This window comes from Triticum urartu, chromosome 5A (assembly GCF_056163025.1).
Source record: "Triticum urartu cultivar PI428250 chromosome 5A, HENAU_Tu73, whole genome shotgun sequence".
NCBI classification, from domain to species: Eukaryota; Viridiplantae; Streptophyta; class Magnoliopsida; order Poales; family Poaceae; genus Triticum; species Triticum urartu.
The window spans coordinates 127,751,420-127,775,517 of record NC_141877.1 but is presented as its reverse complement, the minus strand read 5'-3'; the positions used below and the strand labels follow the sequence as shown (position 1 = coordinate 127,775,517).

Below are 24,098 nucleotides of genomic sequence, written 5' to 3'. Positions count from 1 at the left end.
AAAGAGTTGTGGGCGGTGATAGTCATACTACTTACCACCAACGTCTTATTTTGATTCAGCGGTATTGTTAGATGAAGCGGCCCAGACCAACCTTACATGACCACGTTCATGAGACCGGTTCCACTGACAGACATGCAACTTGTTTTGCATAAACACCGCTGGAATCAGCTTCTTTGCCGTCTGCGATGGCGGACGGCAAAGGCATAGATCTCGGACGGCAAATTTATTTGCCGTCTGCCAGCAAACGGCAAACTGTCCGTCTGAACACGTGCCAACAAAGGCCTTCTTTGCCGTCCGCCATCCGAGGCCAGCAGACGACAAAGACAACGGATGGCAGTGGGGTAGGGTCAGAGCCGTTAGGGGGTTAACGGCGCTCTTTGCCGTCCGCTGGCAGACGGCAACGAGCTCAGCTAGGCCAGCACTAGGAAGCTACCACGTGGCAACTATGCCGTATGCCAGCAGACGACAAAGATTCAAAGGTCTTTGTCGTCCATTGGCAGACGACATAGCTGACCAAATAGGCAGCCAGTGTTCTCAGTGTCTACAGGTAGCTGCCAAGTGTCCTCTTTGTCGTCCGCTAGCGGACGGCAAAGAGGCTATATATCCCCTATTTTTATTTATATCCATTTAATTTCACAGGAATTCACACACAGATATACATATTTTTTTCACAGGCACAACAGACATATGATGTATCCAACACATAGCTCCATCCATGACAACATACATGCATAAGAAACACAGTTCAATCCATACATATTACAGTAATATCACAATGTTCATCCAACACATTGTTCCATGCATCCATATAACAAGTTCCACATTATTCTTCGATACAAACGAAAAGAAGAACAAGGAAACAAGCACTCCATCCATGCAAGCTCCCATATAGTGAATTAAATCTGCAAAATGGGAAACAAGAAAGTTAGAAGAAGAAGAAAACTAGAAGAAGAAGAAGACTAGAAGAAGAAGAAGTACTTCTTCTTCTTCTTCTTTTTCTTCTTTTCTTCCTATTCCTTCTTTTCTTCCTCTTCCTTGATTTTCTTCACCTTATTATGTCATTTGTGGACTAAATAGGCTAAATTATGTCATAAATGGACTAAATAGGCTAAATAAGAAGAAAAATGCTATTTTGAGCTAACCTAGCTAATTATGCCATTTTTGACCTAACTAAGATTATTGTGTCATTTTAGAGGACAACAAGCTAAGTATATGACATTTATGAGGTTAGCAAGGTTATTATGCCATTTACGAATAAAAAGAAGTAAGAGGAGGAAAAGGAGAAGTTCTTCTTCTCTTCCTATTCCTTCTTTCCTTCCTCTTCCTTGATTTTCTTCATCTTATTATGTCATTTGTGGACTAAATAGGCTAAATTATGTCAAAAATGGACTAAATAGGCTAAATAAGAAGAAAAATACCATTATCACGGAGGTGTAGGAATGGTCGGGGCTGCGCAGTGGCAGACGGAGGTGAAGGACCGGTCGGGGTTCCGGTATTGTCAGACGCAGAAGGATTGGTCGATGCTTGTCGGGAGCCATGCTGCACCAAAGATCATTTCCAATAATGTCTCGTTAGCACGAAGCAAACTGAAATGTGAATAGTAGTAACCAAGGACCATTCAAATCAAACTCACCGTGGTCACCGGAGCAATCTGGGGCATCGACGGAGGGGCCTGACCATTTTTCTCGCACATGGTCTGCACATTTGGTTCTCACGAGTCAGTCATATTAGTTAGTAATGCGAACATTATGTGCATGATTGGGCTAATATGAACGAGAAACGTACCACGATGAGCTCGTATAGGGTCCGGTTAGACGCCTCATTCCGGTTCCTCTCCTCCTCCAATAGCTTAGCCGTCCTCTCCTGCATCTCCCTCTCCCTCTCTGCCGCCTCCCTTTTTGCCTCCTCCAAAAGCGCCTGGGTCTTCAATCTCTGTTTCTCAAACAATGCCTGCAACACACCACTCCTTGTTAGCATTGTAATCATCGACGGACGCACACACAATGTAATGGAGGAAATGTGAGAGAGTCCGTATAACTAACCTCCATGGCGAGCTCCGCGGGCCGTGCACGAGGCGTTATCTCAGGATCAGAGCTACTCAGGCGCTTCTTGATCTGCGGGAGAGTCCTAGGACAACGTATCAGTCCATCACCAATGGCTTGAGAGCCATGGGACCTCCCGCCACTAGATATCATCACCAACTCTGTATCAAAAGGATCCTGGCTTAGGTTAAAGTCCTCCCCTTTCCTCGCCTTCCCCTCGTCTCTGTACTTCACAAGCTTGTGGTGGGAGGAGATGTTGGCAAAGCTCTCTGGATGATCTAGGTCAGACTCCGTGAATGGCTCGTCCTTCTTGTACGAGGCCATATGGGCCATGCCATAGAGGTCGAACAGATTTGGCACAAGCTTCTTGTGGTGGTGCGCCTGAGAGAGGAACAAAATATTAGTTAAGGGCTCAAGCTAGCATGAAGAATGATATTGCTATGTAAATAGGTCATTTTGGAGCTAAGAAAGGTTATTATGTCATTTTCGAGGAAAATAAGCTAAGTTTAGGTCATTTTCGAGGTAACCAAGATTATTATGCCATTTTGACCAAAGTATGCTAACTATGTCATTATTGAGCTATCCAAGGTAGTTATGCCATTTTTAGCTAACTATAGCATATTTAGGCATTCCATAGAGCTATCTAAGGTTATTATGTCATTTTTGAGCTAATTAAGTCATGAATGAACTAGCTAAGATTAGTTTAGGTCGTTATTGAGCTATCGAAGGTAGTTATGCCATTTTTTAACTAACTAAAGCATATTAAGTCATTTTATAGAGCTATCTAAGGTTATTATGTCATTTAAGAGCTAATTATGTCATGAATGAACTAGCTAAGGTTAGTTTAGGTCGTTATTGAGCTATCGAAGGTAGTTATGCCATTTTTAACTAACTATAGCATATTAAGTCATTTTATAGAGCTATCTAAGGTTATTATGTCATTTTAGAGCTAAATATGTCATAAATGAACTATCCAAGGTAGTTATGCCTTTTTAACTAAGTAAGCATATTAAGTCATTTTGGAAGGGATAAATGCTAGCATGAAGAATGAAATTGCATGAATCATGTAGCAAACCACATACCCAGTTATCCCCGTACTCAAACAGGTTGGAGCTCCCTTGATGGTGTGGCACACCTTCCATTTGGCCGCGCGTATCCTTGGCCCTATGGTGTTCGACTAGCCATTCGGGAGAGCACCACGCATCCACCAACTCCTCCCAACAGTCCATCTTATCCACACACCATCTCGGGGGCACCTAAGTTAGTCAAGAGAAATTTCAGCGCTATGCCTATGAATCAAATCAAGAAAACTAAGTTCAAGGCCTTAAGAATAGGTAATTACCTGCATGTACTTCTCCTTACTCAGAAACTTGCCGCGACACTTTGACTTGGCCCTCCTAATACCCTTCGAGGCATAGTAGTCTCAAACGGCCTGCACCCGAGCCTCGTGTCGTAAGTTCTGAAGTAGGCGCTTGCACTCGGTTTCGACAACCATACACGCGGCCTCCTGCTCTCCCTCTGAAACCCTGTAGAAGGTCTGCATCAAACAAGACAACACTGATTAGTACAATCACTAGGTAGTGTTGGCTTTTAATTCTGTAAATGAGAAATTACCCAAAACTGACGGAACACAATGTCGGCCACCGTCTCGCACAAGACACCGGCAACCATCTCCTCCGGCGGGGCCGGGGAAACCGAGTACAGCTCCCAGCTCAGTGCTAGCTGTGGAACCTGACCCTCACCGGGCAACATGACCCACCTAGGGAAGTGCTGCCGGCAAAGCACATCAAGGACCTGGTTGGGCCTGCGGACACCACGGGGGTGTACCCAGCCCCTGTAGTATGACAAGGCCAACACATTAGATATTAATTTGAAGGAACATGAAGGTAAAAGGTTAAAAAATAGTAAATGCACTTACTTCAACCCGTTAGGCACAATCAACCACCTCTGGTCGGGGGTCATCGGCATGGACGGGAGCTTTGTACAGCCACGCTTGTAGACCTTCTTGCCCTTCTCAACCAGCTCATCGTCGCTGTAGCTATCATCTGAAAAGGTGTCCTCGCTACCATTAGTAGGGCCACTGGCCTCCAGAGTCTTGTGGGAAGAAGACTGCGGGATCGGAGTCTTCTGGGATGAAGATCCCATGACCGGAGTCTTCTGGGACGAAGACTCACCGGACTCACGTGGGGCGAAGGATCGGCGACACGAGTCTGGTGGGGTGAAGGATCGGCGACCCGAGTCTGGTGGGGCGAAGGATCGGTGATCGGAGGCTCATGGACTGGAGTCCGAGACGGGTCCACGTCAGACGGAGCAGTCCTGTGGTCGGGTGAATCAGCTGAGGGTGGCGGCGAGGAAGGCGTAGCAGCCTTCCTACCTCTCCCGCTGCCACGTCCACCTCTGCCAGCCTTCTTCGTCCTCCCCCGACCTCTCCCAGCCGAAGAAGAAGCGCCCGCCACAGCTGTCTGCATACTGTCTAGCAGCGCTCTCCGGAGGGGCTGGGCTGGAATAATGGAACCACCCCTCCCAGTAGCGCTCACAGGAGGCTCGGGGCGCTCTGGACCCTTGCCCACCATCCTGTCAACACCTGCAATGACAAAATGTAAACGAAATTAGTACAACATAAAAAATTTGGATACCTGATATGAACATAATAATATGTATATAATTTAAGTGTATCATCATCATGGACATAATAAAAATACACCCTATCAACACAAATATATATGATGTTTTGTATCATCATCATGTCTGGGGTCGATCATGGTGTCAGGGTTGGGGTGTGCTATCAGGGTGTGGTGTCAGGGTGTCGAGGGTCGGGGTCAGGGTGTCGATTGTCGGGGTGTCGGGGTCAGGGTCGAGTGATACGTCTCCAACGTATCTATAATTTTTGATTGTTCCATGCTATTATATTATCAACTTTGGATGTTTATGGGCTTTATTGTGCACTTTTATATTATTTTTGGGACTAACCTATTAACCCAGAGCCTAGTGCCAGTTTATGTTTTTACCTTGTTTTAGAGTTTCGAAGAAAAGGAAAACCAAACGGAGTCCAATTGACCTGAAACTTCACGGAACTCATTTTTGGAAGGAAAGAAGCCTAGAAGACTTGAAGTGCACGTAAGGGAAGCTTCGAGGAGGCCATCAGGTAGGGGGCGTGCCCACCCCCCTAGGGCGTGCCCTCCACCCTTGTGGGCCCCTCGTGGCCCCCTGACGTACTTCTTCCGCCTATATATCTCCATATACCCTAAAACTTCCAGGGAGCACAATAGATCGGGAGTTCCGCCGCCAGAAGCCACCGAAAGCCAATCTAGACCCATTCCGGCACCCTGCCGGAGGGGGCAATTCCTCTCCGGTGGCCATCTTCATCATCCCGGTGCTCTCCATGACGAGGAGGGAGTAGTTCTCCCTCGGGGCTGAGGGTATGTACCAGTAGCTACGTGTTTGATCTCTCTCTCTCTCTCGTGTTCTTGAGGTGATACGATCTTGATGTATCGTGAGCTTTGCTATTATATTTGGATCCTATGATGTTTTCTCCCCCCTCTACTCTCTTGTAATGAATTGAGTTTCCCCTTTGAAGTTATCTTATTGGATTGAGTCTTTAAAGATTTGAGAACACTTGATGTATGTCTTGCCATGCGTATCTGTGGTGACAATGGGATATCACGTGATTCACTTGATGTATGTTTTGGTGATCAACTTGCGGGTTCCGCCCATGAACCTATGCATAGGGGTTGGCACACGTTTTCGTCGAGATTCTCCGGTAGGAACTTTGGGGCACTCTTTGAGGTTCTATGTGTTGGTTGAATAAATGAATCTGAGATTGTGTGATGCATATCGTATAATCATACTCGCGGATACTTGAGGTGACATTGGAGTATCTAGGTGACATTAGGGTTTTGGTTGATTTGTGTCTTAAGGTGTTATTCTAGTACGAACTCTATGTCTGTTTGTGACACTTATAGGAATAGCCCAACGGATTGATTGGAAAGAATAACTTAGAGGTGGTTTCGTACCCTACCATAATCTCTTCATCCGTTCTCCGCTATTAGTGACTTTGGAGTGACTCTTTGTTGCATGTTGAGGGATAGTTATATGATCCAATTATGTTATTATTGTTGAGGGAACTTGGACTAGCGAAAGTATGAACCCTAGGCCTTATTTCCTAGCATTGCAATACCATTTACGCTCACTTTTATCATTAGTTACCTTGCTGTTTTTATATTTTCAGATTACAAAAACCTTTATCTACTATCCATATACCACTTGTATCACCATCTCTTCGCCGAACTAGTGCACCTATACAATTTACCATTGTATTGGGTGTGTTGGGGACACAAGAGACTCTTTGTTATTTGGTTGCAGGGTTGCTTGAGAGCAGTGGCGGAGCTAGCTCAAGTTTGGAGCCTGGGCAAGATTGATGTGCGGCCATGTTAATAAGGTTTTGCCCAATCAAACTCCACTAATCTGATTTTCTCTACTACAGTTCCATGGACATGCAGCATGGGAGCCCGGGCAGCTGCCCCAGCTCGCCGGGTGCTGGCTCCGCCACTGCTTGAGAGAGACCATCTTCATCCTACGCCTCTTACGGATTGATAAACCTTAGGTCATCCACTTGAGGGAAATTTGCTACTGTCCTACAAACCTCTGCACTTGGAGGCCCAACAACGTCTACAAGAAGAAGGTTGTGTAGTAGACTTCAAGCTCTTTTCTGGCGCCGTTGCCGGGGAGGTGAGTGCTTGAAGGTATATCTTTAGATCTTGCAATCGAGTCTTTTAGTTTCTTCTTTTATCACTAGTTTCGTTTATAAAAGAAAATTACAAAAAATGGAATTAAGTTTGCCTCATATGCTTCACCTTTTTAATATCTTTCATGAGTATGATGGAAAGGATAATTGTGCTCAAGTGCTTGAAGAAGAAATCTATAAAATGTTTGGCACTAAATATTTGAATGATGAGCATGATTGCAATGTTGTTAGTATGAATTCCTTGAATATCCATGATGCTAATGCTATGCAAAGCCACAAGCTTGGGGAAGCTATGTTTGATGAAGATGATATTTTTTGTCCCCCAAGTTTTGATGAGCAAATTTATTATGATGAAAGCATGCCTCCTACCTATGATGATTATTGTGATGACACGTATGCTTTAAATAATAATGATAACCATGAAACTTGTCATCTTGATCTTAATTTTCAATCACATGATATTTATTTTGTTGAGTTTTCTCCCACCATTATTCATGAGAAGAATTTTGCTTATGTGGAGAGTAGTAAAATTTCTATGCTTGTAGATCATGAAAAGAATGCTTTAGGTGCTGGTTATATTGTTGAATTAATTCATGATGCTACTAAAAATTATTATGAGGGAGGAATATATGCTTGTAGGAATTGCAATAATATCAAGTTTCCTCTCTATGTGCTTAAAGTTTTGAAGTTATACTTGTTTTACCTTCCTATGCAAGTTGATTCTTGTTTCCATAAGTTGTTTGCTCACAAAATCCCTATGCATAGGAAGTGGGTTATACTTAAATGTGCTAGTCATATTCTTCATGATGCTCTCTTTATGTTTCAATTCTTATCTCTTATGTGAGCATCATTGAAATCATCGTGCCTAGCTAGGGGCGTTAAATGATAGCGCTTGTTGGGAGGCAACCCAATTTGATCATGCTGTAAAAAACAGAAACTTTAGCGCTCACGAGAATTGCTGCCATTTTTATTTGGAAAGTACTATTTAGTTAATTATTTTTTCAGATGATTAATAGATAAATTCCTCAGGTCCAGCAATTTATTTGAGAATTTTATGAGTTCTAGAAGTATATGTTTGATCCAGATTACTACAGACTGTTCTGTTTTTGACAGATTCTGTTTTCCATGTGTTGTTTACTTATTTTGATGAATCTATGGCTAGTAAAATAGTTTATAAACCATAGAGAAGTTGGAATACATTAGGTTTAACACAAATATAAATAAATAATGAGTTCATTACAGTACCTAAGTGGTGATTTATTTTCTTATACTAACGGAGCTTACGAGTTTTCTGTTAAGTTTTGTGTTGTGAAGTTTTCAAGTTTTGGGTAAAGATTTGATGGAATATGGAATAAGGAGTGGCAAGAGCCTAAGATTGGGGATGCCCAAGGCACCCCAAGGTAATATTAAAGGACAACCAAGATCCTAAGCTTGGGGATGCCACGGAAGGCATCCCCTCTTTCGTCTTCGTTCATCGGTAACTTTACTTGGAGCTATATTTTTATTCGCCACATGATATGTGTTTTGCTTGGAGCGTCATTTTATTTTATTTTGTTTTGCTTGCTGTTTGATTAAAGTACCAAGATCTGAAATTCTTGAATTTTAGAGAGTCTTCACATAGTTGCATAATTATTCGACTACTCATTGATCTTCACTTATATCTTTCGGAGTAGTTTGTCATTTGCTCTAGTGCTTCACTTATATCTTTTTAGAGCATGGGTGGTTTTATTTTGAAGAAATATATGAACTCTCATGCTTCACTTATATTATTTTGAGAGTCCTAAACAGCATGGTAATTTGCTTTGGTTATGAATTTAGTCCTAATATCATGGGCATCCAAGAGGGATATAATAAAAACTTTCATATAAAGTGCATTGAATACTATGAGAAGTTTGATACTTGATGATTGTTTTGAGATATGAAGATGGTGATATTAGAGTCATGCTAGTCGAGTATTTGTGAATTTGAGAAATACTTGTGTTTAAGTTTGTGATTCCAGTAGCATGCACGTATGGTGAACCGTTATGTGATGAAGTCGGAGCATGATTTATTTATTGATTGTCTTCCTTATGAGTGGCGATCGGCGACGAGCGATGGTCTTTTCCTACCAATCTATCCCCCTAGGAGCATGCACGTAGTACTTTGTTTCAATAACTAATAGATTTTTGCAATAAGTATGTGAGTTCTTTACGATTAATGTTGAGTCCATGGATTATACGCACTCTCACCCTTCCACCATTGCTAGCCTCTCTAATACCATGCACCTTTCGCCGGTATCATAAACTCACCATATACCTTCCTCAAAACAGCCACCATACCTACCTATTATGGCATTTCCATAGCCATTCCGAGATATATTGCCATGCAACTTTCCACCGTTCCATTATTATGACATGCTTCATCATTGTCATATTGCTTTGCATGATCATGTAGTTGACATCGTATTTGTGGCAAAACCACCATTCATAATTCTTCCATACATGTCACTCTTGAGTCATTGCACATCCCGGTACACCGCCGGGGGCATTCATATAGAGTCATATTTTGTTCTAAGTATCGAGTTGTATTTCTTGAGTTGTAAGTAAATAAAAGTGTGATGATCATCATTATTAGAGCATTGTCCCAGTGAGGAAAGGATGATGGAGACTATGATTCCCACACAAGTCGGGATGAGACTCCGGACGAAAATAAATAAATAAAAGAGGCCAAAGAAGCCCAAAGAAAAAAAGAAAAAAAGAGGCCATAAAAAGGGGGAAAAGGCCCAAATAAAAAAAGAGAAGGGACAATGCTACTATCCTTTTACCACACTTGTGCTTCAAAGTAGCACCATGATCTTCATGATAGAGAGTCTCCTATGTTGTCACTTTCATATACTAGTGGGAATCTTTCATTATAGAACTTGGCTTGTATATTCCAATGATGGGCTTCCTCAAAATTCCCTAGGTCTTCGTGAGCAAGCGAGTTGGATGCACACCCACTAGTTTCTTTTGTTGAGCTTTCATACACTTATAGCTCTAGTGCATCCGTTGCATGGCAATCCCTACTCACTCACATTGATATCTATTAATGGGCATCTCCATAGTCCATTGATACGCCTAGTTGATGTGAGACTATCTTCTCCTTTTTGTCTCCTCCACAACCACCATTCTATTCCACCTATAGTGCTATATCCATGGCTCACGCTCATATATTGCGTGAAGATTGAAAAAGTTTGAGAACATCAAAAGTGTGAAACAATTGCTTGGCTTGTCATCGGGGTTGTGCATGATTTAAATACGTTGTGTGGTGAAGATGGAGCATAGCCAGACTATATGATTTTGTAGGGATAACCTTCTTTGGCCATGTTGTTTTGAGAAGAAATAATTGCTTTATTAGTATGCTTGAAGTATTATTATTTTTATGTCAATATTAAACTTTTGTCTTGAATCTTATGGATCTGAATATTCTTGCCACCATAAAGAAGAATTACTTAGAGAAATATGTTAGGTAGCATTCCACTTCAAAAATTTTGTTTTTATCATTTACCTACTCGAGGACGAGCAGAAATTAAGCTTGGGGATGCTGATACGTCTCCAACGTATCTATAATTTTTGATTGTTCCATGCTATTATATTATCAACTTTGGATGTTTATGGGCTTTATTATGCACTTTTATATTATTTTTGGGACTAACCTACTAACCCAGAGCCCAATGCCAGTTTCTATTTTTACCTTGTTTTAGAGTTTTGAAGAAAAGGAAAACCAAACGGAGTCCAATTGACCTGAAACTTCACGGAACTCATTTTTGGAAGGAAAGAAGCCCAGAAGACTTGAAGTGCCGGTAAGGGAAGCTTCGAGGAGGCCATGAGGTAGGGGGGCGCGCCCACACCCCTAGGGCGCGCCCTCCACCCTCGTGGGCCCCTTGTGCCCCCCCTGACGTACTTCTTCCGCCTATATATCTCCATATACCCTAAAACTTCCAGGGAGAACAATAGATCGGGAGTTCCGCCGCCAGAAGCCTCTGTAGCCACCGAAAGCCAATCTAGACCCGTTCCGGCACCCTGCCGGAGGGGGCAATCCCTCTCCGGTGGCCATCTTCATCATCCCGGTGCTCTCCATGACGAGGAGGGAGTAGTTCTCCCTCGGGGCTGAGGGTATGTACCAGTAGCTATGTGTTTGATCTCTCTCTCTCTCTCTCGTGTTCTTGAGGTGATACGATCTTGATGTATCACGAGCTTTGCTATTATATTTGGATCCTATGATGTTTTCTCCCCCCTCTACTCTCTTGTAATGAATTGAGTTTCCCCTTTGAAGTTATCTTATCGGATTGAGTCTTTAAAGATTTGAGAACACTTGATGTATGTCTTGCCATGCGTATCTGTGGTGACAATGGGATATCACGTGATTCACTTGATGTATGTTTTGGTGATCAACTTGCAGGTTCCGCCCATGAACCTATGCATAGGGGTTGGCACACGTTTTCGTTGAGATTCTCCGATAGGAACTTTGGGGTACTCTTTGAGGTTCTATGTGTTGGTTGAATAGATGAATCTGAGATTGTGTGATGCATATCGTATAATCATACCCGCGGATACTTGAGGTGACATTGGAGTATCTATGTGACATTAGGGTTTTGGTTGATTTTTGTCTTAAGGTGTTATTCTAGTACGAACTCTAGGGCTGTTTGTGACACTTATAGGAATAGCCCAACGGATTGATTGGAAAGAATAACTTTGCGGTGGTTTCATACCCTACCATAATCTCTTCGTTCATTCTCTACTATTAGTGACTTTGGAGTGACTATTTGTTGCATGTTGAGGGATAGTTATATGATCCAATTATGTTATTATTGTTGAGGGAACTTGCACTAGCGAAAGTATGAACCCCAGGCCTTATTTCCTAGCATTGCAATACCGTTTATGCTCACTTTTATCATTAGTTACCTTGCTGTTTTTATATTTTCAGATTACAAACCATCTCTTCGCCGAACTAGTGCACCTATACAATTTACCATTGTATTGGGTGTGTTGGGGACACAAGAGACTCTTTGTTATTTGGTTGCAGGGTTGCTTGAGAGAGACCATCTTCATCCTACGCCTGCTACAGATTGATAAACCTTTGGTTATCCACTTGAGGGAAATTTGCTACTGTCCTACAAACCTCTGCACTTGGAGGCCCAACAATGTCTACAAGAAGAAGGTTGTGTAGTAGACATCATCGGGGTGTGGTGTCAGGGTGTCGGGGTGTGGGTCGGGGTGTGGTGTCAGGGTGTCGGGGGTCGGGTGCGGGAGGGGGCGGTCAGGGTGTCGATTGTCGGGGTCTCAGGGTGTCGGGTGTCAGGGTCGGGGTGTCGGTGGTTGGGGTCGGGGTGTCGGTGGTCTTCTTCTTCTCCTCCTCCTCTCCTCTAGCTTTCTTCTTCTTCTTTCTCCTCCTCCTCCTCCTCCTCCTCCTCCTCCTCTTCTTCTTCTTCTCATTTTTCCTCTTATTAAACCTAGCACTAATTAACCTAAAACAAAACAGGAAAAAACTACCATAAACCCAGTTATTCTTCTTCTCCTCCTCTTCTTCTAATTATTCTTAGTTTTTTCATGACTAAACATAAACCTAAAACTAAACTAAACCTAAGACCAAACTAAAAGTAATCTAAACTAAACTAAATATAAAACCAAACTAAAAGTAATCTAAACTAAACTAAATCTAAATCAAAAATAAAAGTAATATAAACTAAGAAAACAGAAAAAAAAAGAAAAAAAGAGGAGAAGAGGGGTGCGGCCGGGGCTCACCTGCGACAGGGGTGGGACGGCCTGCGGCAGGCCGGCAGGGCCCAGGGGCGTCGGGCGGCGGGGTTTCTCGGCGGTGGAGGGGCGCTGGCCGGGCGGAGGGGGCGCCGAGCGGTGGTGGCGACGGGGCCGCAGGGCTCTGGGGCGGCGGGGTGGTGCTGCGGTGGGGTGGGGCGGCGGCGGCGCTCGGCGGCGGTGGTGCCGGCGCGGGTGAGTTGGGGGCGCGGGGTGGAGTGAGAGAGGAGGGGGAGAGAGGGGGTGGGGCCGAAGAGACAGAGAGGGCGCACGTTCTTTGCCGTCCACTAGCGGACGGCAAAGGGCGCGCATAGCAGAAGGGGGAGACGACCGTTAGCTGGGCCCTTTCTTTGTCGTCCGCCAGCGGATGGCAAAGGTCCAGCAGGCAGATGGAAAAGATTAGGTAGACAACAAAGAATCTGTGGGTCCCATCTGGCTCTTTGCCGTCTGCCTTCTAGCTCTTTGCCGTCAGCTGGCTGACGGCAAAGAAGCAGCTGACGGCAAATAGCCTTTTTGCCATCTGCCATTTCTTTGTCGTCCGCTTACACAAAGTGGACGACAAAGAGCCTCTTTGCCATTAGCTGGCAGATGGCAAAGAGGAGGCAGACGACAAAATGCCAGATTCTAGTAGTGAAAGGTGGCTGGCGGGTGTCTGTTTCTCCAACTTTAGTTGAATCGAATTTGACTACGGCCGGTCCTTGTTGAAGGTTAAAACAACAAACTTGACAAAACACCGTTGTGGTTTTGATGCATAGGTAAGAACGGTTCTTACTAGAAGCCCGTAGCAGCCACGTAAAACTTGCAACAACAAAGTAGAGGACGTCTAACTTGTTTTTGCAGGGCATGTTGTGATGTGATATGGTCAAGACATGATGTGATAAACGTTGTTGTATGAGATGATCATGTTGTGTAAAAGTTATCGGCAACTGGCAGGAGCCTTATGGTTGTCGCTTTATTATATGAAATGCAATCACCATGTAATTGCTTTACTTTATCACTATGTGTTAGCAATAGTTGTAGAAGCAATAGTTGGCGAGCCGACAACAATGCTACAATGGAGATCAAGGTGTCAAGCCGGTGACGATGGAAATCATGACGGTGCTTTGGAGATGGAGATCAAAGGCACAAGATAATGATGGCCATATCATGTCACATATTTTGATTGCATGTGATGTTTAGCTTTTTATGCATCTTATTTTGCTTAGTACAGCGGTAGCATTATAAGATGATCCCTCACTAAAATTTCAAGGTATAAGTGTTCTCCCTGAGTATGCACCGTTGCGACAGTTCATCGTGCCGAGATACCATGCGATGATCGTGTGTGATAAGCTCTACGTTCACATACAATGCGTGCAAGACAGTTTTGCACGTGCGGAATACTCGGGTTAAACTTGACGAGCCTAGCATGTACAGACATGGCCTCGGAACACTAGAGACCGAAATGTCGAACGTGAATCATATAGTAGATATGATCAACATAGAGATGTTCACCATTGAAAACTACTCCATCTCACGTGATGACCGGACATGTTTTAGTTGATATGAATCACGTGATCATTTAGATGACTCGAGGGATGTCTATCTAAGTGGTAGTTCTTAAGTAATTTGATTAATTGAACTTAATTTATCATGAACTTAGTCCTGATAGTTTTTGCATATCTATGTTGTAGATCAATGGCTCGTGCTACTGTTCCCTTGAATTTTAATGCGTTCCTAGAGAAAGCTAAGTTGAAAGATGATGGTAGCAACTACACGGACTGGGTCCGTAACTTGAGGATTATCCTCATTGTTGCATAGAAGAATTATGTCCTTGATGCACGGCTAGTTGACAAGGCCTCTCCCGCCAATGTAGACGCTTTGAATGTCTGGCAGCTGCGGTCTAATGACTACTCTATAGTTCAGTGTGCCATGCTCTACGGCTTAGAATCGGGACTGCAAAGACGTTTTGAATGCCATGAACCATATGAGATGTTCTAGGAGTTGAAGTTACACTACTGCAAGATGCTGCTAATGCGACACTACAATCAGAGACCCTTCGACGAAACTGCGTGCGATGCCAGAATCGCAAATGGTGGTGTAAAAAAACCGTCAAAAAGGTGCAAAATGTTTGCGATGGAGGATGCATCAAACACAGTTCAGATTTTAGTTGCGTGTGCGAAGCAAGGCATACGGTTCAGCGCAATTAACTGTTTGCATTGAGGAGGAACAAAAGAAACGGGAAGCCAGATGAAGGTGTGTGTGATGTACATCATATGGTTCACTCGGATGAACTGTTTGTGATTAGGCAACACAAAAGAAACAGTCAGCCAGATCAAAGGTGTGTGCGATGTACGGCATGCGGTTCACTCGGATGAACTGTTTGCGTTGAGACATGAGAACAGAAACGGTTCAAATGAACAAGATGTGTGTGATACGAGGCAGACAGGTCTGTAATCGGAAACACGTGCGAAGACCGATAACAACATAGACGATTACTGCTAACAAGTCGTGTGTGTTGTGAGCAAATGATTGCTGGTATACAATTGTGAGTGATTGATGAAAACATCAGCGACGGGTTCCATTGTTTAGTCCGTGTGCGATGTGATTTTCTTTGTCCACACAACATCTATGCTCTGTTTACAGAGCATCAACATATATACTTAAAATGACAGCATTGCATAACCAAATTAAGCATACAATTACACAAATGACTACACACATAACATTTCCACACACCAAAGTAAGCAATTACATGCATACTATAGTAGGAGAAATGAGGATCTAATCATATACTTATTGTTGTGATGACGCTTGCCATTGCTCTGCTTCCGGCTGGATCCCTGTCCGTTTTGGGGAAGGAGGCACTTCCTCATGTCAACGATCCACCTGTACATGTCATAGCTCGTGTACGCCTCCTTGGCCGCGTACACGACGTGAGCTTTGTCGAGTTCCTCCATCTAGGCCGAGTGCCAGGCACACTTGTCCTTGTTGCACGAATCCTTCATGTCTCTGTAGTAGGGGTCGATGATGGACTCGCCGAGGTGAACCAGTGAATCCTTCTCATGCTCCTTGCTGCCCCAGATCTTGTATTGGCCCTGGATGTCGACAAGATTCTGTCAGGCGATGCCTGAATTCTCGAGCGCCTTTACATCGTTGGTGATGTCCACCATAGCGGACATGTAGTGGGTACTGTTGACAAACCTGGCAAAACGCTCGCAAGGCCTTGTGGCTAGGCAGTAGTGGTAGACGAGGACATGGTGGAGCATGCACATCTGGGTGACGGCGACCTTGGGATGAGACCCGACACGAGCGCGGGTGTACTCGAGGTCGAACCCGACCACCTTGTACTTCTCCGCGGCAAGCAACAACTCCATGATGTGGATGGAGTGCTCCACCCAGAACGGGTCTTTGGTGTACACTACCGAGAGCTCCATGAACCTTCTGTGGGTGTCCACCACTACACACATGGTGAACTGCTGCTCGTCGTCGGTAGCTGCTCGGAGCGCCATTGGAGTCGCGCAGGATACCCTCTAAGAATTTCTCATAGTGGGTGTGCTTCTTGCAATGGTGGGGCGCGATCGAAAGGTTGAAGAGACACAAGGGTTAAATGGCCGCTGTAATAAATGGGGGTCGGCCAGTCTGTAATTGTCACGTCTTGTCACGGTGTTCATAGCGGAGGATTCCAGTGCACGCTTGGCAACACCTCACCGCACGCGTGGGCTCGAAGAGGAGCCAAATGTATCGTTGGTGAGCCTGTTCCCGCGCTACCACGCTATTTACCGCGCAAGCTTCCCGCCCGGCTAGTTTGGCCACGCGTCGGCTAGAAGAGGGACAAATCATGGGCGTTTATTGGCAAAAAGCTTTGTAAAAACGAAGTGTGTGGAATGACTTCGATCATAAGTTTACCCATGGGTGATGAGGTCAAAGTTACATAGAAGGGTGATGATGGACACTCGAGTGCGATAATTAATTCTGCGCTCCATAGTGCACACGGTGGAAGAAACCAACTATGTGCAATAATGTCGAAGATCGCAGCCGAGTTAGCTATACAGATCGTGTGCTGTATATTAAGGTCAAACTGATTCGAGAACTGTTAATAAAATCTAAGAGCATTGTATATTAAGGTCAAAATAATGCTAGCAATATACGAGTCTCATACGATGTCATTTCAATGATTGTACGACAAAAGCTCGAAATGTTACAAGGTTCAAATTCCAGAGTTATATGGCTCAAATTCGAAGATTACAAGGTTCAAACTGATATTAGAAATGAAATTCAGCTCATCAGCTACAAACGCTCGCGCTGATCCGCTGAAATGGATATCAGAGAGGTTCAAACTAATATCACCGCTTCTAAGTCTAGTTTTGAAACCTCACAATTTTTGCAAAGGGGTCGGCCACTGAGAAGTCATGTATGGGGTTGACATGATGACTTCCGATTACTCTGTCATCTGAAGTTCCAAAATGAAATTCAGCATTTTTGGAGCCTACTCCATTCTGCCACAGGCGCCGGCGCTGATCAAGAAACCATTCATTTTTGTGAAATAAATGTAGGGCAAACCTCATTTCCTTCAGCACCCTTGCTCTGAGAACAAAGAACCTGGCGAATATAATCTCCGGTAAGGTCCCTCGGTTGGAGTTCAAAGTAATTTCTAAGAGATGTAGATCTAGGCATTCGATGTGATTGTTATATTGTATCACATTATCCACCATTGGGCCTAATCTTATCTGCAAAAGAAGAAAACATGTTAGTGCCTACATGCAGTTTGGAACATTACTACAGACCTATTTGGTTTGCGGGATTTGTAAAATGCACTAACATGCCATCTTTGATCTGACATGATTAACATGGGCATTTGATTACATTCTAGAAAAATGTAGTCTTCTTCACAAGAGGTTGGAGTGGATGAAAAGTTCCCTAAGAAAACTAGTACAGATGAATCCAAAGGAGAAATGCTTATTGATTGTAACCATATGGATCAAGCAACCAATATGGGGGGGCATGTATGTACTAAAATCCTCCAAAAGAACCTTCAGAAATCGTAGTACATTATCATTGTAAACTTGGAAAAAGGTGTCACAAATTGAACTCCCTTATGGTTAACATTTAACAGGAAAGGAACATCACCTCAATATATAGCTTCTCCAGGCACGGAAAGCATCTCAAGAAACTGACAACTTGCTCCAGGTTGGGGCCGATAGATTCTAGTGCCAAGACCTTCACTGTGCACATTTTCGGGGTCAAGCTTGTTGAAATAATTTTCTGAATGACAGACGAACAAACATCTTCAAAATTAGAAATAATGTTAATTTGTAGAAAGAGAGGTAGAAGGCGGCTGTTGTACCTGAACGGGTGTGGATCCAATAACAAGTTCAGAGTATTTTTCAGACAAGTAGCCCACCACTATCAATTTCGGCGCAGAAATGACATTAATTCTTCTTGGACCTTCTTGATCAACAACAAGTAATCTCTCAAGTGTAGGTGTGTCCTCAATGACCATACCGTGGTACACATCTTGTGATTCCTTCCTGCCGCACCAGCAACACACATAAATAGTCCGGAGAGTCATGGAGGTGATGTGGAAGGTACTCAACCCATTGATCGCCTGAAGACGAAGGTACTCGAGTGCAGTATAGCCACGGAGCAGGCGCTCCATGTCACCGTTTGAGAGGCAGACGACGATGAGCTTGAGGTGCTTCAGTCGTGGTAGAATAAGAGCGGGCGCGTCATTAAGGGGGGATGGCAGTTCCTGAACTTGGAGACGCGCAGCGTGGGCGCGAGGCGGAGTGCAGACGTTGGCAACGACCACACATGCCCATCATCAAAAGTGAGCTCCTCGACCTGATCTAGGGCGGGGGATCAGAACCAGTCGTCAAGCTTGGCTCGGTCCTTGCCGTTGGAATGGAACTTGCCAATTCTAAGGCCTTTGGTTCGGCCAAGGTGACTGACGAGGATCTTGGAGAACGCATCCAAGCTTTTGCGATAGCCATGGCAGAGCTCGTGGGTGTCGATGAGGTCGACAGGGTTGGAGTTCCATAGGGGGCGCCACCGCCGGGAAAGGACAATTGTTCGCGCCCCATATTTGATTGGGAGGAGGGAGATGATGACTCTCAACAAATCATCGGGGAGGCTGCTGATGAATTCTAGGCCTGTTGGAGTCGCTTGCGGTTCTAGCTCGCCACTGATGTCGCTTGAAGCTACGTTGGTATTTCCCCCAAAGAGGAAGGGATGATGCAGCACAACGGCGGTAGCTATTTTCCTCAGATATGAAACCAAGGTTATCGAACCAGTAGGAGAACCAAGCAACACAACTTAAATAGCCCCTGCACACAAATAACAACCACTCACAATCTGACATGTTAAAGGGGTTGTCAATCCCTTTCAGGTAACGGCGCCTCAAACGGTGCGTGGACGGGAGAAAGTTGTGGTAGATTGAATAAATAGACCGCAAATAAAATAGAGTGCAGCAAAGTATTTTTGTATTTTTGGTTTAATAGATCTGAAAATAAAAGCAAAAGAAAAATAGACCGCAAAGGAAAATATATGAGAAAGAAGACCTGGGGGCCGTAGGTTTCACTAGTGGCTTATCTCAAGAAAAATAACAAATGGTGGGTGAACAAATTACTGTTGGGCAACTGATAGAACCTCAAATAATTATGACGATATCCAGGCAATGATCGTTACATAAGCATCATGTCCAAGATTAGTAGACCGACTCCTGCCTGCATCTACTACTATTACTCCACACATCGACCGCTATCCAGCATGCATCTAGTGTATTAAGTTCATGGAAAAACGGAGTAATGCAATAAGAATGATGACATGATGTAGACGAGATCCATTTATCTATGGTGGTAGATATAGATCCCATCTTTTCATCCTTAGTAGCAACGATACATACGTGTGGTTCCCTTTCTGTCACTGGGATCAAGCACCGTAAGATCGAACCCACTACCGGACACCTCTTCCCATTGCAAGATAAATAGATCAAGTTGGCCAAACAAAACCCAAATATCGGAGAAGAAATACGAGGCTATAAGAGATCATGCATAAAAGAGATCAAAGAAACTCAAATACTTTCATGGATATAAAAAGATAGATCTGGTCATAAACTCAAAGTTCATTGATCAACAAACACACCGCAAAAGAGTTACATCATATGGATCTCCAAGAGACCATTGTATTGAGAATCAAGAGAGAGAGAGAGATGAAGCCATCTAGCTACTAACTACAGACCCGAAGGTCTACAAAGAACTACTCACGCATCATCGGAGAGGCACCAATGGAAGTGGTGTACCCCTCTGTGATGGTGTCTAGATTGGATCTGGTGGTTCTGGACTCTACGGTGGCTGGATGAATAATTCGTCGACTCCCCTAGGGTTTGGGTAATATTGGGGTATTTATAGAGCAAAGAGGCAGTCCCGAGGCACCCGAGGTGGGCACAACCCACCAGGGCGCGCCTGGGCCTCCTCGCGCCCTGGTGGGTTGTCCCCTGCTCGGGACTCCCCCCCAGGTGCAACCAGGGCCCAACATCTTCCTTCTGGTCCATAAAAAATCTCCGTAAAGTTTCGTGGCATTTGGACTCTGTTTGATATTGATTTTCTGCGATGTAAAAACATGGAAAAAACAACAACACACTTGAGACTATGTTAATAGGTTAGTACCAAAAAATGATATAAAATGATTTTGAAACATCCAAGATTGATAATAAAATAGCATGGAACAATAAAAAAATATAGATACGTTGGAGACGTATCAGCCCCGCCTCCGCTTGTTGGCAGCCCCGTTCTCCATCTCCAGAGTCTCCTTGTCAGTGACGCTTTCTGATAGAAATGGGAGTACAGGGAATATTTAGTTAAAACAGGGTAATAGAAAAGTGTATTGGTAACTAGAAGTTATTAGGTAGGAATGTAGTAAGAAAAGGGAATAACAATTGGTTGCTTAAATACTACACAATTCATTTGACATTGCTGGGTAAGTCAACATGCAGATAGTTGAAAAGAAAACTTACTTCGAACAAAGTCTGGATGAATGATTTTGTTGGGGAAGTTAGCGTATATCTCATGACCAGGCCCTTTTATGTGGAGTGCAATTTTAGTGCCAGCTTTCAGTACATAAAACTTTGCAATTTCTTTCCAAAAGCCAGTGCCAAAATAGGAGTCACAATGTTCATCAAGTCTTATAGTAGCAACGATTGTAAATCCATGGTTTGTGTGCAGTATGACATCCATGGAGCCTTGATCTATGTAAAGGTAAAAATTGTGCACTACAAAATATGTTGCATAGCAAGGGATGTTCTGCAGAAAATGGTAGGATTGTTAAAGAAAATATGGTAGCATGAAAATATGGGCCCAAATTGAAAGAACTGTATAGCAGTTGAAATCGAAGGACAAAAATCTATAATTAAACAGATAGGGTAAACATGATGTCATGGAAATATGAGAGTTATCTAAAGAACAATACATCATTAATTTTCCTAATATAGAAAGAAGAGGGGAAAATTCCCTTTGACGTATATGGTGCATGTGGCACCTTTTATCCAAATGTAGCAATATTTAGAATATGTTCAGGAAAGTAGGCCATGCCAACCGATTTAGGGTGAGATTGAACATACCGCGCGCGTCCTCAAGTTATCTGGTACGGTGAGATGAAATCTCTGGCGGAGGTCGCAAAGTCTTGAAGTGTCAGCGCACTGTACATTCTATGAATGAAAGAAAACCCTCAAATCAGCTCGAATAAAAATGAATTCATGATGATTTCTGCTGGGTGATTAAAGGAGGCAGATGAACTGGGATAAGAGATGAGATAATATCTCATTAAATTGGTTACCTTGTCGTCCATGAGAAAGAACCCTTAGTACGGAGGATTCCCCAACCGAGCAGAGCTGGGTCGACTGCGAGCAGCGTTGAGAAAGTCGATGGCGATAGGCGGCGGCAAGCGGAAGTGGCAAAATGCGGTAGGCTTTGCCGGAAGCCTGGCGGCGGCGGCAGGCATCGAGCTAAGTGTTTACCGCCGCGATAGGTGGTGCCATGGCATAGATGTGGAGGACTTGTGCGGGTGTGAATGGGGAACGTACCAGAGGGGGTGGCGGGCGGGGTGAGGGTTTTTGTGACGTGGGGATGGTGAGGGTTTTCTTTTTCTTTTATGAATTGGGTGGTGAGGGTTTTCTGTCCCACAAAGAATTTTGAGGGCGATGGTTTGCTAGAGCAAACCGTGTGTGATTGACGCAACAGGCATAATGAAAGTCATTGCACATGGTTCTAATTTTGGGAACCGTGTGTGATTGACGTACTACCTCCTCCTGGTTTATTGGCCCCTCTTTGTAATTTTTACCAAATTTTGACCAAATATTTAACATACTCAGACATAGATATAAGCGTACACATGCATAAGCATAGTTCAACCATAAGTACATAGTTCAACCGTCATTAAACATACCCAAGCGTACATAGTTTGATCCATCCCGCATCTCATCTCACATGCCGGCATGATCCTGAAGCTTCTCCAGGTACTCGGCGTATGCGCCGTGCGCCACCCTGTGAGAATACTTCTACTTGAAGGAGCCAACGACCCGTCCTCTTGCATGCGCCAGAACACTTAGATACGCGTCATGAAGCTTCTGGTTGCAAAATGGGCATCCATAGCCGCCGTTCCAGGTCCTAATACGCCTGTTATGCATTCCGCATAAAGCTCCCTCAGGATTTGCCTCTTGTACCTCCTCTGGCCATGTTCATCCTCGATGTCCACATCGTCAGACAACACCTATACAAATAGTAAAACAAATTTGGCATCAAATCAATGATTACATGCCGTGAAGTAGGATTAGGAATTTATGGCTATTTATTTATACATATCCAGAGATTATGGTTCGATTTTTAAGCACAGTCGTCTATGTACAGGCCAATCTTGAAGAAAATAATGGCACAAACATATGTAGGTCATTCAAAATCAATTGTCACGTACTGGCTAGGAATTATTAGCACGAACACTAACCCTAGTCGGATTACTAGCAGAAATCATTTGCACAGACGAAACAACTAATCACTTATCACCTGTACCATTCAAACAATCAATACACTACACGGATCTAACGAAACTTACTCAGATTTCATGGATTGGGAGAACATAACCATAGGATTTCTATTCCAAAAAGGGGGAGGCAGGAGTAACCAGAGAAACCCTATGATCTATTTGACACATAAATGGGTATATATGACTAACCAGTTGTTCGTCGACGTCGGAGTCGTCGCTGGAGTGTTCGTCGGAGTCACCGCCGGAGTGGTCGTCGGAGTCGGTGTGGAACTCCACCTCCGGTTGTGGAAGCTCGGCGACATCAGGGTGCAGCGATAACTCGCCGGCGGTGACGGCAACCTCTGTCTCCATCTCCACGCCGTGCTTCGGTGCTTTAGCAGCCCCGGCCTAGCCACTCCCTCTGATGGGGCGCTTCGGCGGCATCCTCATACACCGACGGCTTTGAGGACTGAGAGCGGCGTCAAGTATGCAAGAGGAGAGAGAGTATTGTGTGTGTGGCGAGGATGGGGGGTGCGGCCGCTCGGGCGCACCATTAATATGGAGTAGTGGAAGTTGTGGGAGAGAGGCGGGCGGCGGTCAAACCGATGGCTCACCTCTCGGTGAGCCTGCGCACCGGACTGCTGGCATGCCTACCAAAGTTTCACACAGCTACTCGCACGCCTCCCAATGACACTGCACAGCAAGCACGCCTCCGTCAATTCACACACCTGCACGCACGCCTCCTCGTCTGCCTATGCGGCGGACTGCTCGCGTGCGTCCAATCAACTCATGCCTGCTCGCACGGCACACGGGTCGCGCGGCGGCACATATATTGTTTTTCTATTTGGATGATTGTAATGGTACCGCTTTATTGCTTAACCGAAGCATGTCACGTATCCATTGTTGGTCTAACGCTCACGGTTCGAATAAATAATCCGCTTGGGATATTGGTTCCCAATTATTAATAATCTCCCATCTGTAATTAGATAAAGATTACATCAAAACTGGTCTCAAATTTGACAAAAAAGTACAATGCCACTTTGTATTGGTGTCCATATGACAACACGATAAGTTTCATGAACTTCAAGTAAGTTTTGGATGTACTAGAATTTAAAAATCAAGATTCTCAATGTTTGAAATTTGTTGCACGGGGAGTAAACATGCACCCAGTGAGACACATGTGTTTTTACAGTCCATTTAGGTGCACTGTCACGTGTGCATGTAGCTCAAATTTGATTTTTGCACATTATATCCGTAGAAAATCAATCAATTAATGTACTAAAACGTCTTAATGATCTCTGTGATTTTTTTGAAATTAAAACATCCCTCCTTTGGTAACATATATGTTCACCGTGGGATAATTAATTTAACATGCACCGTAGTTGCGGTGGATTCGCGGTGTGTGTGTGTGTGGGTGTGTGCGTCTGGGGGTGGCGGGGGGGCTCGCAGTACACTACGAGTTGTGAGCCACCGTGTGGGTTGGCCGGTTTGTTAGGCAGGCTGGTGCCACATCAGAGTCATGAAATTGTTATTTAAAACATTACACAA

General features: G+C 44.1%; 1 pseudogene; it reads right to left on the bottom strand.

Annotated features, from left to right (window-relative positions):
- Positions 1-896: 896 nt before the first annotated feature.
- LOC147970554 (uncharacterized) lies at positions 897-22,922 on the bottom strand (annotated as a pseudogene).
- Between the last annotated feature and the right edge of the window lie 1,176 nt (positions 22,923-24,098).